This window comes from Solanum stenotomum, chromosome 8, assembly GCF_019186545.1.
Source record: "Solanum stenotomum isolate F172 chromosome 8, ASM1918654v1, whole genome shotgun sequence".
Lineage (NCBI taxonomy): Eukaryota > Viridiplantae > Streptophyta > Magnoliopsida > Solanales > Solanaceae > Solanum > Solanum stenotomum.
Window position 1 is genome coordinate 22,673,680 of NC_064289.1, and position 16,366 is coordinate 22,690,045.

Here is a 16,366-nt window from a genome sequence, read left to right on the forward strand (position 1 = left end):
TGAAAATCTGGAAATTTACATAAGTTAGGAATAAGGTAAATTATTGGTAAACTTCAAATGGATATAAATCCTAGCTCAGGATGATTTAGGTGTACTTCTAGATATGGTTGGAAAGCCCTTTGAATGATCTTTCCAACTTCGCCAAGTTTGCGTGAATCCGAGTTCATATGAGTGAGATACGCCCATTGAAAGTTGGGTTATTCAAATAAGAAAATGTCCAATCCGGATTTTTGAAAGGTATTTCAGTCGTTTCCTTATCCAATTAATTTAATTCGTTTTAGTGAATTAATTAAGGGTCAAATCAGAATGAGATCAGTTTAGTCAATTGGAAATTCATGCTAGAGATTGGAGAAAAGCGAAAAGAGGAGAAAGGAGATAAAAAGATCAAGGTTCACCAAGAACGATCAATTTTGCTTGTGGATTCGCCAAGGAATTCATCTTACAAGGTATGTGAGTCTTTCATAGCGTTGGGTTCATTCACACACGCGCCAAACATGTTTCGTTCAACAGAATTCGTCCTTAAGGAGTTTGAAAGTTGATATTCTTGAATTAGTATGTTGTTCTTGAATTGGATTGAATTGAGGAGTTTTTGAGATCGTTACGTTGAGTTTTAGAGTTGTTTTGAGTTAGGTTCTTGAGTACACATGCTGGGTATCAGAATCTAAAATGAATTTGAGAACAAAAGTCAAGTTTAGGCGAATAAGGGTTGGAATACGAAGAAGGATAAGTCGAGCAGATTTTGGCGCGCAAGTCCGCGTCGCGGACTTACTCCCCCCAATGCATAAAAAGTTGCTCCGCGTCGCAATTAGGACACGAACTCCTCGGTCTCAAAATTTAATTTCGCGAGTAATTATTTAAAACACCTCCGCGTCGCGAACTTGTTTCAAGACGGTGATTTCGTGACTTTTCTCATGTTTAAGCTATTTAAAATAATTCCTAAACAACATGAGATCATTCCAAACACAAATCATAATCCTTGAATCCATAATTTCATTCAAGGATCAGTTAAGAGTCAAGTCAAGAGCAGTTAAGATCAAAGTCAAGAGAAGTCAAGAGTCAAGTTAAGATAAGTTCCTAAAAGTTTTTCAAAAGTCTTTTTTTCCAAATGTTTAACTTTGTATTATGACTTAAAGTTCAAGTTTGGATAAAGAGTAAAGAGTAAAGCTTGAAGTTCATTTCTTCAAAAGGTATATGGGTGACTAAGTATTTCTAAAGAGATTCAAAATGTTTTCACATTTAAATAAGAACGGAAACTAAGATTTCCAAAGAGCCTTCGAGCAAGTTTTCAGAAAAGAGTAATCGTTTTCTAAATGAAGCAAGAGAGGAAACTTTGATTTCCAAAGTAGCCTTTGAGCTATGTTTTTGAGCACTAATCTCAAATCACAGAAAGAGTATGTTTACAAAACATAAAGAGCTACTATATTTTGGGTGTAGTATTGAGCATCGATACGGGGAAGAGTTCATACAACTATCATACCCCATAAACCATGTAGCTATCATGGGTAGAAAAGGGTCATATTTTTTAGATGAATACTTTTTGCATAGACTAGTGGATCCACTTAGTAATTCAGGTCATATACCTTGGGCAGGGTATAAGATGCGATGGCAGCGTGAGGGAGATCGTTGTATCATCACAATAGCTCTTATGTGATAGTTGTCTGTTAGAGAAACTCCCACAACAACATTTTGTATCTTTATATAAATCAGATATATTTGTATTTTTCATATAGAAGTAGAGTTTATAAACAGTTTTTCCTTATATTGCACTTGCTTTTAAATTGCTTTGTATTGAAATGAGCCCAGTTCTGTTGAGTTAAGTTGATCCAGGTAAGTTTCTTCAGATTTTCTTTCAAGCCTATGTTGTTTTAGCATTCCAACTCGCATACTCGTACATCAATGTACTGATGCCAGTTGGCCTGCATCATATTATGATGCAGACACAGGTAACTAGGATCGGCATCCAGGGCATCGTTGATCCAGGGAGCATTCCAAAGTCAGTTGGTGAGCCTCTTTGCATTCCGGAGGACTCCTTTTATTGCTTTAAGTTATTTCATTAGGATGTCGTGTGTTTGTCTCTACATCCATCTCAGTTGTTTTAGAGGCTTAATAGATAGTCAGATGTTAGTTCTTTAGTCTTTCCATTGTCATTATCTTATGTTGAGACTTAAGTTTGCCTTAATGGCCAGTTGGTTGTTTCTTTTACAACATCCCAATTTTTTTTCATATATGTATCTATGTTGAGTTAATTCTTTCGTTGAGTAAGTAAGTCAGGTCAAGGGTTCGCTTGGGGCCAGTAATGGTTCTCGAGTGCCAGCCATGTCCAGGGTGTAGGCTTAGGGCATGACAAACTTGGTATCAGAGCACAGAGTTCAAGAGTCCTAGAGAGTCTATGAAGTCGTGTCTGTAGAGTCCTATTTATCGGTTTTAAGCGGCCTACATCTATAATTCGGAGGCTGCAACATTTAGGAACTATTTCACTTTTTTCATATTCATTTCGTGCGTTAGAGTTTGTTCTCAAAAAATTTCACTCTAATTCGTGCTTGCGCGGGTTTTCAGACCATCGCGCCTCCGCGAAGAGCAGTCAGAGGTCGTCTTGCCAGGTCAAATGTCAAGGAACAAGAGGTACCTAATGCACTAGAAGTGCAACCCCAAGGAGAGGTCACTAATACTGAATTTTGTGAAGATATCCGGATGTTAAGTCAAGTTGCGACCTATCAAGTTGGACAGAGAGGTAATCGACAGGAAGTGGCTGATACTTCAAGGATCTGTGAGCTTTCAAGGATGAACCCACCCAAGATTCACAAGTTCAAGTGTTACTGAGGATCCGTAGAACTTCATTGAGGAGCTGAAAAAGTTATTTGATATGATGCATGTTGCTGATGCGGAGAGGGTGGTACAAGCTGCATACCAAATGAAGGGTGACGCTAGAATCTGGTTCGACCAATGGAAAAAGAATAGGCCTGAGGATGCTCCAATAGTGAGTTGAGCTATCTCTGAGAATGCTCTCATGGGACGTTTCTTTCCCCGTTAGTTGCGAGACACAAAGATAAGAGAGTTTCTCACCCTTAATTCGGAGTCTATGAGTGTTCATGAGTACAGTCTGAAGTTCGCACAACTTTCCCGCTATTCTCCGGAGATGGTTGCTGGCATGAGAAGCAGGATGAATTTATTTGTTATTGGGTTATATCATTAATCAAGCAAGGAAGGTAAGACAACTATGCTGATAGGGGATATGGACCTAGCAAGGCTTATGATCCATGTACAACAAGTTGAGGAGGATAAGCTGGAGGGTAGAGAAGAGTTTAAGAATAAGAGGGCTAAGACATCAGGAGACGAGTTCAGAACTAAGCCTGCCTATTATCATAGTAGTATGGCACAAAGGGGTAGTAAGCCTCTGACTGCACTAAGTGTGGTAGGAACCACCCAGGTATTTGTCGTGAGGGCTCTACTAGTTGTTTCAAGTGTGGTCAGAATGCCCACTTTATAAGGGACTGTCCTGAGAACATGCAAGGTAAAGGAAATGGGGGCAACATAGCCCATTCTTCTTCAGTTGCTCCACCAGACAGAGCTACACCTAGAGGGGCTACTTCCGGTACTGGCGGAGGAATAAACCGTTTGTATGCTATCAACAGTTGTCAAGAGCAAGAGGATTCGCCAGATGTTGTCACTGGTATGATCCAAGTCTTTGACTTTACTGTTTATGTTTTTCTAGACCCAGGAGCGAGTTTGTCTTTTGTAACTTCATATGTTGCTATGAATTTTGATGTTGATCCTGAGTAACTTAGTGAGCCATTCAGTGTTTCTACACCTGTTGGTGATTTTACTCTAGCAGATAGAGTCTATCGTGATTGTCCTGTTTCCATCAATCACAAGAGTACTATGGCTGATCTAGTTGTGTTAGACATGGTAGATTTTGATGTTATTCTTGGTATGAATTGGCATCATGCCTGTTATGCCTCAGTTGATTGTAGAACTCGAGTTGTCAAGTTTCAGTTTCCAAATGAGCCAGTCTTAGAATGGAAAAGCAGTTCAGCAGTGCCTAAGGGTTCTTTCATTTTGTACCTTCAGGCAAGGAAGTTAGTTTCTAAGGGGTGTGTCAATCACTTAGTCCGAGTTAATAACTCAAGTGTTGAGGTAACTCTTATGCAGTCAGTTTCAGTAGTAAAAGAGTTTCCAGAAGTCTTTCCAGATGATCTTTCCGGAGTCCCTCCTGAGAGAGATAGACTTCGGTATAGATCTTCTACCAGATACTCGTCTGATATCTATTTCTGCCATATAAAATGGCACCATCAGAGTTGAAAGAGTCAAAAGAGTTGCTAAATGATCTATTAGATAAGGGCTTTATTCGACCAAGTGTCTCACCTTAGGGAACTTCGGTCTTATTTATGAGAAAGAAAGATGGTTCCCTTAAGATGTGTATAGATTACCGTCAGTTGAACAAAGTTACCATCAAGAACAAGTATCCTCTTCTAAGGATTGATGATCTTTTCGATCAGCTTCAGGGGTGCTTCGTGTTTCTCAAAGATTGACCTCAGATCTGGCTACCATCAATTGAAAGTAAGGGATTGTGATATTCCCAAGACAGCATTAAGGACCCGTTATGGTCATTATGAGTTTCTGGTCATGTCGTTCGATTTTACTAATGCACCTGCAGCGTTCATGGACCTTATGAAGTGAGTTTTCAAACCTTATTTAGATATGTTTGTTATCGTCTTCATTGATGACATACTAATCTATTCAAGGAATGAAGAAAATCATGCTAGGCATCTCAGAATAGTTCTTCAGACTCTGAAAGATAGGAAGTTGTATGTCAAATTCTCTAAGTGTGAGTTTTGGCTTGAGTCTGTGGCATTCTTGGGCCATATAGTTTCTGGTGGTGGAATTAAAGTTGACACTCAGAAGATTGAAGCGGTGCAGAATTGGCGTAGATCCACATCTCCAACTGATATTAGAAGTTTCTTGGGGTTGGCTGGATATTATAGAAGGTTTGTCGAGGGATTTTATCTATTTTATCTCCTTTGACCAAGTTAACTCAGAAGACAGTTAAATTTCAATGGTCTGAAGCTTGTGAGAAAAGCTTTCAGGAATTGAAAAAGAGATTGACAACTACTCAGTTTTGACCTTACCAGAAGGTACTCAAGGTTTTGTGGTGTATTGTGATGCATCTAGAGTTGGTTTGGGTTGTGTGTTAATTCAGAATGACAAAGTTATAGCTTGTGCCTCCAGACAATTGAAAGTTCATGAGAAGAACTATCAAACCCATGACTTTGAGTTGACTGCCATAGTATTTGCTTTGAAGATATGGCATCACAATTTTTATGGTGTTCATGTTGATGTATTCACCGATCATAAGAGTCTTCGGTATGTGCTTAGTCAGAAAGAACTTAATCTCTGACAAAGGAGGGGGCTAGAATTACTCAAGGGTTATGACATGAGTATTCATTACCACCCAGGTAAGGCAAATGTTGTTACTGATTAAGCAGGCTCTCTATGGGTAGTACCGCCCATGTTGAGGAAGATAAGAAAGAGTTAGCAAAAGATGTGCATAGACTTGCACAATTGGGAGTTCGATTAATGGATCCCACAAAATGAGGGATAGTGGTATGAATGGGGTTGAATCATCATTAGTGTCAGAAGTAAAAGACAAGCAAGACCAAGACCCTGTCTTGCTTGAATTGAAGGAAAATGTTCATAAGCAAAAAGTATTAGCTTTTGAACAAAGGGGAGATGGTGTGTTGAGACATCAAGGTAAGTGGTATGTACCAATGGTGGATGGAACCCAAGAGAGGATCATGGAGAAAGCTCATAGCTCCAGATATTCCATTCATCCGGGTTCCACCAAGATGTACCGTGACTTGAGAGAAGTCTATTGGTGAAAAAGTATGAAGAAGAGATATCCACATCTCTTAGAACCCAGAGAAATTCCAGATCAAGGTACTAATCCTTTCAAGTATTTATTTATAAGTTGGCATGTTGTTTTGCATTTGCTTGTGAGTGTTTGAACTGAATGTTGCATGTTACACCCTTAGCCTATTAAGAATAATCTCATTTGAGGACGAATATTCCCAAAGGGGAGATATTGTAATATCTCACAATTTGAAATAGCTAGTAAGAAGCTAAGAATTTGAAATAGTCATTTTTTGGAAGAATGAAAATCTGGAAATTAGTTAAGTTAGGAATAAGGTGAGTTTTTGGTCAACTTCAAACGGACATAACTCCTAGCTCAGAGTGAGTTAGGTGTACTTCCAGATATGGTTGGAAAGCTCTTGAAATGATCTTTCCAACTTTGCCAAGATTGCATAAATCCGAGTTCGTATGAGTTAGATACGCCCATTGGAAGTTGGGCTATTCAAATAAGAAAATGTCCAATCCGGATTTTTGTAGGGTATTTCAGTCTTTTCCTTACCCAATTAATTTAATTCGTTTTAGTGAATTAATTAAGGGTCAAATCAGAATGATATCAGTTTAGTCAATTGGAAATTCACGCTAGGGATTGGAGAAAAGAGAAAAGAGGAGAAAGGAGAAAAAAAGCTCAAGGTTCACCAAGAACGATCGATTTTGGTTGTGGATTCGCCAAGTAATTCATCTTACAAGGTATGTGAGTCTTTCATGATTTGGATCATTCACCCACTCACCAAACATGTTTCTTTCAGCAGAATTCGTCCTTAAAGAGTCTGAAAGTTGATAATCTTGAATTTGTATGTTGTTCTTGAATTGGGTTCAATTGAGGAGTTTTTGAAATAGTTACGTTGAGCTTTAGAGTTGTTTTGAGTTAGGTTCTTGAGTACACATGCTGGGTATCGGAATCTACAATGAATTTGAGAACAATAGTCCAGTTAAGGCGGGTAAGGGCTGGAAAACGAAGAAGGAAAAGTCAAGCAGATTTTGGCACGCAAGTCCGCGTCGCGGACTTGCTCCCCCAATGCATAAAAAGTTGCTCCGCGTCACGGTTAGGACACGGACTCCTCTATCTCAAAATTTAATTTTGCGAGTAATTATTAAAAACACCTCCATGTCACAGACTTTTTCCAAGACGGTCATTTCGTGACTTTTCTCATGTTTAAGCTATTTAAAATCATTCCTAAACATGAGATCATTACAAACACAAATCATAATCCTTAAATCCATAATTCCATTCAAGGATCAGTTAAGAGTCAAGTCAAAAGCAAAGATCAAAGTCAAGAGAAGTCAAGTTAAGATAAGTTCTTAAAAGATTTTCAAAAGTCTTTTTTCCAAATGTATAACTTTGTTTTAAGACTTAAAGTTCAAGTTGAGTAAAGAGTAAAGAGTAAACCTTGAAGTTCATTTCTTCAAAAAGTATATGGGGACTAAGTATTTCCAAAGAGATTTAAAGTGTTTTCACAATTAAATAAGAACGGAAACTGAGATTTCCAAAGACCCTTCGGGCTAGTTTTCAGAAAAGAGTAATCGTTTTCTAAATGAAGCAAGAGAGGAAACTTTGATTTCCAAAATAGCCTTTGAGCTAAGTTTTTGAGCACTAATCTCAAATCACAGAAATAGTATGTTTTCAAAACATAAAAATCTAGTATATTTTGGGAGTAGTATTTAGCACCGATATGGGGACGAGTTCATACAACTATCGTCCCCCATAAACCATGTACCATCATGGGTAGAAAAGGGTCATACTTTTTAGATGAATCCTTTTCACATAGTCTAATGGATCCACTTAGTAATTCAGGTCCTATACATTGGGCAGGGTATAAGATGCGCTAGCAGCGTGAGGGAGATCGATGTATCATCACAATAGCTTTATGTGATGGTTGTCGTTTAGAGAAATTCCCACAACATTATTTTGTATCTTTATATAAATCAGATATATTTGTATTTTTCATATACAAGTAGTTCATATTGTATTTTTGCATACATACAGAGTTGTTATTGTATTTCTAAATACACAGAGTTGACATCATGTTTTTAACAGTTTTTCCTTATATTGCACTTGCTTTTAAATTGCTTTGTATTGATGAGTCCAGTTATGTTCAGTTTAGTTGAACCAGGTAAGTTCGTTTAGATTTTCTTTCAAGGCTATATTGTTTTAGTATTCCAACTCGCATACTCGTACATTAATTATACTGATGCCAGTTGGCCTGCATCGTATTATGATACAGACACAAGTAAATATGATCGGCATCCAGCGCATTGTTGATCCAGTGAGCATTCCAGAGTCAGTTGGTGAGCCTCCTCGCATTCCGGAGGACTCCTTTTATTGCTTTCAGTTATTTCATTAGTTCATTAGGATGTCGTGGGTTTATCCCGACATCTATCTCAGTTGTTTTAGAGGCTTAATAGATAGTCAGATGTTAGTTCTTTAGTCTTTCCATTGTCATTATCTTATGTTGAGACTTAAGTTTGCCTTAATGGCCAGTTGGTTGTTTCTTTTACAACATCCGAATTTTTTTTTCATATATGTATCTATGTTGAGTTAAGTCTTTCGTTGAGTAAGTAAGTCAGGCCAAGGGTTCGCTTGGGGCCAGCAATGGTTCTCGAGTGCTAGCCACGTCCACGGTGTAGGCTCCGGGAGTGACAAACTTGGTATTAGGGCACAGAGTTCAAGAGTCCTAGGGAGTCTATGAAGTCGTGTCTTTAGAGACTTATTTATCAGTGTGAAGCGCGCCACATCTATAATTAGGATGTTGTAACATTTAGGAACTAGTTCACTTCTTTCATATTCATTTGTGCGTTAGAGTTTGTTCTCTAAAAAGTTTCCCTCTAATTCGTGTTTGAACGTGTTTTCAAACTATCATGCCTCTACGAAGAGCAGTCAGTGGTCCTCCTACCATGAGAAATGTCGAGGAACAAGGGGTACCTAATGCACTAGAAGTGCAACCCCAAGGAGAGGTCACCAATGTTGAATTCTATGAAGCTATCTGGATGTTAAGTCAAGTTGCGACCTATCAAGTTGGACAGAGAGGTAATCGACAGGAAGTGATTGATACTTCAAGGATCTGTGAGCTTGTACGAATTAACCCACCAAGCTTCACATGTTCAAGTGTCACTGAGGATCCAAAGAACTTCATTGAGGAGCTGAAAAGGTTATTTGCTATGATGCATGTTGCTGATGCGGAGAGGGTGGTACTAGTTGCATAACAAATGAAGGGTGTCGCTAGAATTTGGTTCGACCAATGGAAAAAGAATAGGCCTGAGGATGTGCCAATAGTGAGTTGGGCTATGTTTGAGAGTGCTTTCATGGGACGTTTCTTTCCCTGCGAGTTGTGAAAGGCAAAGATAAGATAGTTTCACACCCTTAATCCCGAGTCTATGAGTGTTCATGAGTACAGTCGGAACTTCGCAAAACTTTTCCGCTATGCTCCGGAGATGGTTGCTGACATGAGAAACAGGATGAGTTTATTTGTTGCTAGGTTGTCCCGTCAGTCAAGCAAGGAAGGCAATGCAACTATGTTGATAGGGGATATGGACCTAGAAAGGCTTAATATCAATGTATAACAAGTTGAGGAGGATAAGCTGAAGGATAGAGAAGAGTTTAAGAATAAGAGGGCTAAGACTTCAGGGGACGAGTTTAGAACTAAGCCTGCCTATTCTCAGGGTAATATGGCGCAAAAGGGTAGTAAGCCTCCTGCCTGTTCTAAGTGTGGTAGGAGCCACCCAGGTATTTTTCCTGAGGGCTCTACTGGTTGTTTCAAGTGTGGTCAGAACGGTCACTTTATGAGGGACTGTCCTGAGAACAGGCATTGCTTTGGTATTAACTTTCACAATTCTTGGATCGCTGGCCACCCATATGAGAATTTACCCATGACTGCATACTGTAAATTTTCATTGATGATCATCTGTTCTACCTTTTCCTCCTCCCAAACTATTCTTGGTACACCATGCAGGTATGCAATTTGTTTCATCGGGACAGGTTTGTACGGTGGACTCTTGGGTTTAATGGTATTGGCATATGATTTTGTTGATGGCTGTCCCATATTATTGATGACTCCTTGTGGCGTTGGTGCAACCTCCACAAGTGGAGGCTGCCCAACCGCCGCCGTGGCCATAAGTTCCGACGAGATTAGGCAAAAGTAGGGTTTTAGTTCGGTAGGGTAGAGAGCTTTTTATTCGCTTGATTTTTTTTGGATAATTTAAATTAAATAAATAAAAATAATTAACAAACGTTTTCATGATAACTATTTAAAATTATTTCTTGGTTTAAAGAATACTAATTATGAAATGAACCCCGATTCTCACTTTTTTCATTTTATTAAGACAAAATATTCCTTATTGAAAGGATTATCAAATACTGAAAAAATACTTGTCGAAATAAATTGATCAAACACAAATGACCATTCTCCAAAAGTATTTATCTAAAAAGTTATTTTAACAAAAATACTTTTCAAAATAAGAAATTTTAATTCGGATCCTCGTGTTAATAAACAGGATGATGCCTTCTTATATTTTGCTCTCGATAAGGTTTGATTCGAGTCTTGCTCGACTTCTGTTGTTCAAAATTTGTGTTACTGTAAAATTCAAAATGAAGAGGCTAAAGTAATTTATATATAGGAGCTAAATTTGCAACACCCTTTTTGTATCGAACCTCCTTAATTTTCTGCTTTAATCTTATCACATTTCATGCATTAGCAAAAAATAATAATAATTAAAAGTCAATTCTAACAAAATGATAAAACAGACTTTTTATATAGTCTTAAAGCTTTTACTTCCCAAAAGCTTTATACTAAAATCACTCTTTTAATAGATTATAATTATAAAAAAGAATTTATTGCTCTTATTGATAGTGCAGCTGATTTAAATTGTATTCAAGAAGGTCTTATACCTTCAAGATATTTTCATAAAACGACTTATAGTCTTCGCTCTGCTAATGGAAGCAAGATGAATATTGAATTTAAATTACCTAAAGCTTTCATTTGTAAAGGAAAAAGTTGTGTTCCTCAAAGCTTTGTTTTAGTGAAAAATATCACCAACCAAATTATTTTAGGAGTACCTTTTATAAATGATATTTTCCCTCTTACTCATTGGGATAATAATAAAATTATTGGAACTTGGAATAACAAACATTTTATACTAGAGTTTGTCACCAAGCCATTTACTAGAATGATAAATGATTTAACTACAAAACTTTTAGTTTCAAAAAATAATCAAGTTAGTTTTATAAAACAAGAGATCAATAGTATAGAAGTTGATCAGATTTTACAAAACCCTAAATTACAAGAAAAGATTGCTACTTTATCCAACCAATTCTCCATTGATATTTGTGGAGATCACCCTAATGCTTTTTGGAACAGGAAAAAGCATGTAGTTAGCCTTCAATATGAGGAAGACTTCGATGAAGATAATATTCCTACCAAGGCTAGACCTTGCCAGATAAACTCTGAATATTTAGAGTTATGCAAAAAGGAAATCAGTTCTCAACTTCAGACAGGTCTTATAAGACCATCTAAGTCTCCTTGGTCTTGTACGGCATTCTATGTTAATAAACATGTTGAGCAAGAAAGAGGAGCTCCTCGCCTGGTTATAAATTATAAACCTCTTAATAAAGCATTAAGATGGATCAGGTATCCCATTCCTAATAAAAAGGATTTATTAGATAGAGTTTATGATGCAATCATATTTTCTAAATTTGATTTAAAATCAGGTTATTAGCAGATTCAGATAGCTGAGTCGAATAGGTTCAAGACAGCCTTTAATGTGTCTATGGGACAGTTTGAATGGAATGTTATGCCTTTTGGTTTAAAAAATGCCCCTTCTGAATTTCAGAAGATTATGAATGATATATTCATTCCTTGTACCAATTTTATAATTGTCTATATAGATGATATCTTAGTATTTTCTAAAAATGTGGAAACTCATTTTAAACACCTTGAATTATTCAAGAAAATTATTATGCAAAATGGTTTGATTTTATCACAACCTAAGATGGCTTTGTTTAAAACAAATATCAGATTCCTTGGTCATAATATTGAAAGAGGTAATATTAGTCCTATTAATAGAAGTATTGAATTTGCTTCAAAGTTTCCTGATATTATTACTAATAAAACTCAGTTACAAAAATTTCTTGGAAGTCTTAATTATGTTACTCCTTTTATCAAAGATTTAGCACAAAATTCTGTTGTTTTATATGACAGGTTAAAAAACAATCCAAAGGCTTGGTCAGATGATAATACTAAAGCTGTCAAAAGGATTAAAGAAAAAGTTAAAAACCTTCCTTGTTTAACCTTGGCTAATCCTAATTAGGCAAAAATAGTGGAGACTGATGCTTCCGATATAGGATATGGGGGAGTCTTAACTCAATATTGTCCTAATAATAAGCGTCATTATATTGTTCAATTCAATTCTGGCAAATGGAATAATGACCAGAAGAATTATGCTACTATAGCTAAAGAAATTTTGGCTATAGTTCAATGTGTTCTTAAGTTCCAAGGTGATCTTTATAATAAAAAGTTTTTAATAAAAACTGATTGCCAAGCTGCTAGATTTATGTTTAATAAAGACTGTAAACATGATGTTTTTAAACAGATGTTTGCTAGATGGCAAGCTCTTTTAACACCTTTCAATTTTGAAATATNATTTTGGCTATAGTTCAATGTGTTCTTAAGTTCCAAGGTGATCTTTATAATAAAAAGTTTTTAATAAAAACTGATTGCCAAGCTGCTAGATTTATGTTAAATAAAGACTGTAAACATGATGTTTTTAAACAAATGTTTGCTAGATGGCAAGCTCTTTTAACACCTTTCGATTTTGAAATATAGTACAAAAAAGGTGAAGATAATAGTCTTCCTGATTTTCTTACTAGAGAATATCTAAACTAGTAATTATTTTCTTTTTCAGGATAAGACCAGCATGGCCCCTCCACCAAGGAGAGGAAGAGGAAGAATAAACCCAGGAAGAGGAGGTCATATCCTAGCTCAACAGGGTAGCAGAACACTAACATCATTTAATATTAGTAATTCAACTGCTTCATCCAGTGGAACCAGTGGCATTGATACAAACCACCCAACGTACAAGGATTATTATTATTATTATTATTATTATTATTATTATTATTATTATTATTATTATTATTATAATAATAATAATAAAAATATCTACTGTTAATCAATAGTGGTCATCTTGTCTTTCCTTTTCAACTCCCGAAGTAAACCTTCTGCTTTAGACAGCATATCTTCTGTCACGGGTTTTGCCGATTCACAAGGCTGGGCCTCTTGAGCATTATCTGCGATATCATCACTTGTTTCACTTCTCATTGAAGTGTCTGATTTTTCATAGTGAGTGATATTGAGGAGTAGATTCCTCCTAATTTCATCCAAATATTCCTTTATCATTTCTTCTTTATTTTCATCTTGAATGGAAATTCTTCTGGCAATATATTTGACGGAGTTGTCAGCAATTATTCCTTTGTGAGGAATAGTACCATAATCTTTGATTCTTTGAGAAATAGAGTCCAATAATTTTTGGTCATATAATGATTTAGTCATGGGATCCATCTTCATTAATTTACCCCAGAAATTATTAATAAATCCAATATAAGCATGGGATTTTTTCTTCAGTAAAACCTACTTCCGGGGTCCATTTATGGATCCATGGAATCGAGAATTCTATGAAGAAATAAATTTGTTCAATTTGTTCTATATAACAAACATGTTCTGAGTGGTATAAATCATTAAGGTCTGGTGAAACCTTAACCCAGTTTTTGTATAACTTTAAAAAGGGATCAGGTAAAATCTTTACCGTCGATCCGTGGTATGACCACCTGTTCAAGAACCAATTAGGAATTGGGTCAACAAATATCTTTGCACATACCTTGATAAATCAAGTATGTTTATGCCTTTCATTGTTATAATAAAGGACTTTGCTGAAAGCGTTAATATAATCCCAATAAGTGAAATTGGTAGGAATTTTATTGAGGCTGATCTGCCTTTCTTTCATTGAGGATATACCCCAATCTTCAATTGATATAATCTGCTTTATGATCATTTTGGAGAAGTTATAAATGTTCTCGCTGGTGTTATAACCTGAGAAGTGCTGAAATTCAACACTACCTGTATTCGTTAAAATGGTATTGTAATACAAGCGGGTTTTGTATGACTCTCCTGGGAAGTATAATCCGTTAAGTAATATCGCTGGAATATCTTCCAGGGTTCTTCTTTTCTCTGTATCTCAGAGTTTTCAATAAGAAATATCATTTCTTTCTTTACTACCCTTTCATAGGATCTAATATCATCAACCTCTTCTTTTGCCACCGATGCAAAAGTATCACTTTGCTTTTGAGATAAATATGCTCTCAATTGGGCGTATAATGGATTATTCTCTGGAATATCATCCAGATGTATCGAGGAAGTAGCTTCTTTTGATGAACTTGTTAGTTTTACCAAGCTCATTCCTCCCCTTTGTATAATTGGAGAGCTGGATGATGATCCGTATGACGATCCTGATGTTTTTAAGGAGGATGATCTTCCCCTTCCGCGAGTATAACTGCCCCTTCCTCTAGCCTTGGTTACCCAAGGAGGATCCATTCTGCAAACATAACATTTAGTTTTAATCATATAAAAGGTCATACACTTCAGAACAATAAAATCTTTCATATAACTCTTGTTCAATCATGTAATTAGCGACGATATCCATCACCATTCCGTCTATAATTCTCCATAAAATACGTTCCTGTAAATCTCTATTAAAAGGAACTACTTTCAAAATTGTAACGAAAGTAATATCAGTAAAGAAGTCAAGAAAACCCATTTTTTTAAGAAGAAAGATATTCTCTAGATAAGAAGTCTGGGAGGGAATTATCACTTCCTTTTTTATAATGAATTTCGAAATCAAAAGGGGCTAATTGTGCCTGCCACCTAGCAAATATTAATTTGGATGCATCATGTTTAAAATCTTTATCAAACATATATCTGACCGATTGAGCATCTGTTTTTATCACAAATTTCTGATTGTAAAGATCATCCTGAAACTTTAAAACACATTTAACGATAGTTAACATTTCATGAGCTACCGTTGCATATTTTTTCTGAGCATCGCTCCATTTTCCTGAATGAAACTGAATAAGGTATTCATTTTTATCATGCGGGTTAATCTGTTTTAATATTCCACCATAACCTATATTGGATGCATCTGTCTCAACGATCTTTGGCCAAACAGGATTAGCAAGGGTTAAGCAAGGCAAAGATTTAACTCTTTATTTAATAGTCTTTACAAGATCTGTGAGACTAGTAGTCCAAGGCTTCTTATGATCTTTTTTTAGCCTGTCGTATAACGTAGCTAAATCTCGAGACAAATTTTTGTATAAGCGGGAAATGTAATTTAAACTTCCCAGAAACCGCTGCAATTGCGTCCTATCTGTAATAATATCAGGGAATTTAGATGCGAATTCAATAGATCGGGGAATAGGAGTCATTTCCCTTGACAAATCAAATTACCTAAAAGTCTAATTTCTGTTTGAAAAAGACTCATTTTAGGTTTAGATATGACCAAACCATTTTGAATAACTATTTTCTTAAAAATGTCTAGATGCTTAACATGTATTTCAAGAGTCTTTGAGTATACCAAAATATCATCAATATAAACTATGATGAAATCCAAATAAGGATTAAAAATATCATTCATAATCTTTTGAAATTCCGAGGGAGCATTTTTTAATCCAAAGGGCATTACATTCCATTCGTATTGTCCAAATGGAACATTAAATGTCGTTCTATAAGAATGGTCTTTAAATATTTGGATTTGCCAATATCCAGATTTTAAATCAAATTTTGAAAAGATACTAGCATCATATAATCTTGATAATAAATCCCTTTTGTTTGGAATAGGATACCTAATCCATTTTAAAAATTTATTTAAAGGTTTATAATTAATTACTAACCTGGGAACACCTCGTTCTTTTTCTGCTGCGTTATTAACATAAAATGCAGTACAAGACCAGGGTGACTTGGAAGGTTTTATTAAACCCTTTTGCAATAAATTATCAATTTCCTTTTTGCAGAATTCGACCAATTCGGTATTCATCTGACAAGGACGTGATTTGGTAGGGATATTTTCTTCAGAGAAATCATCTTCATATGGAAGAGTTACAATATGCTTTTTCCGATTCCAAAAAGCACTAGGATGCTCAGCACAAATATCAATGACCATTTTTTCAGAAATGAGTTTAATCTTTTCCTGTACTTTAGCAGATTTTAAAGTATCAAATATATTTATACTAAATATCTCAAGTTGTAAATAATCAACATGCTTTTGTTTCATTTCAATTAGAGCATTATTATCTCTAGAAATAGGCTCGGTGATAAAAGTATAACTAATATCTTGATTTTTATAAGTAGCAGAAAATCCTTTAGCATTTATATTAGTAAAAGGATAAATTGCATTTATAAAAGGAGTTCCTAGAATAATA

The 16,366-nt window shown here is 35.9% G+C and overlaps 1 protein-coding gene across 3 annotated transcripts in view; it reads left to right on the forward strand.

Moving 5' to 3' along the window:
• The window catches only part of LOC125874752 (protein HOTHEAD-like), a 392,923-nt gene that overhangs the window by 287,819 nt on the left and 88,738 nt on the right, over positions 1-16,366 (forward strand). The window lies entirely within an intron of this gene.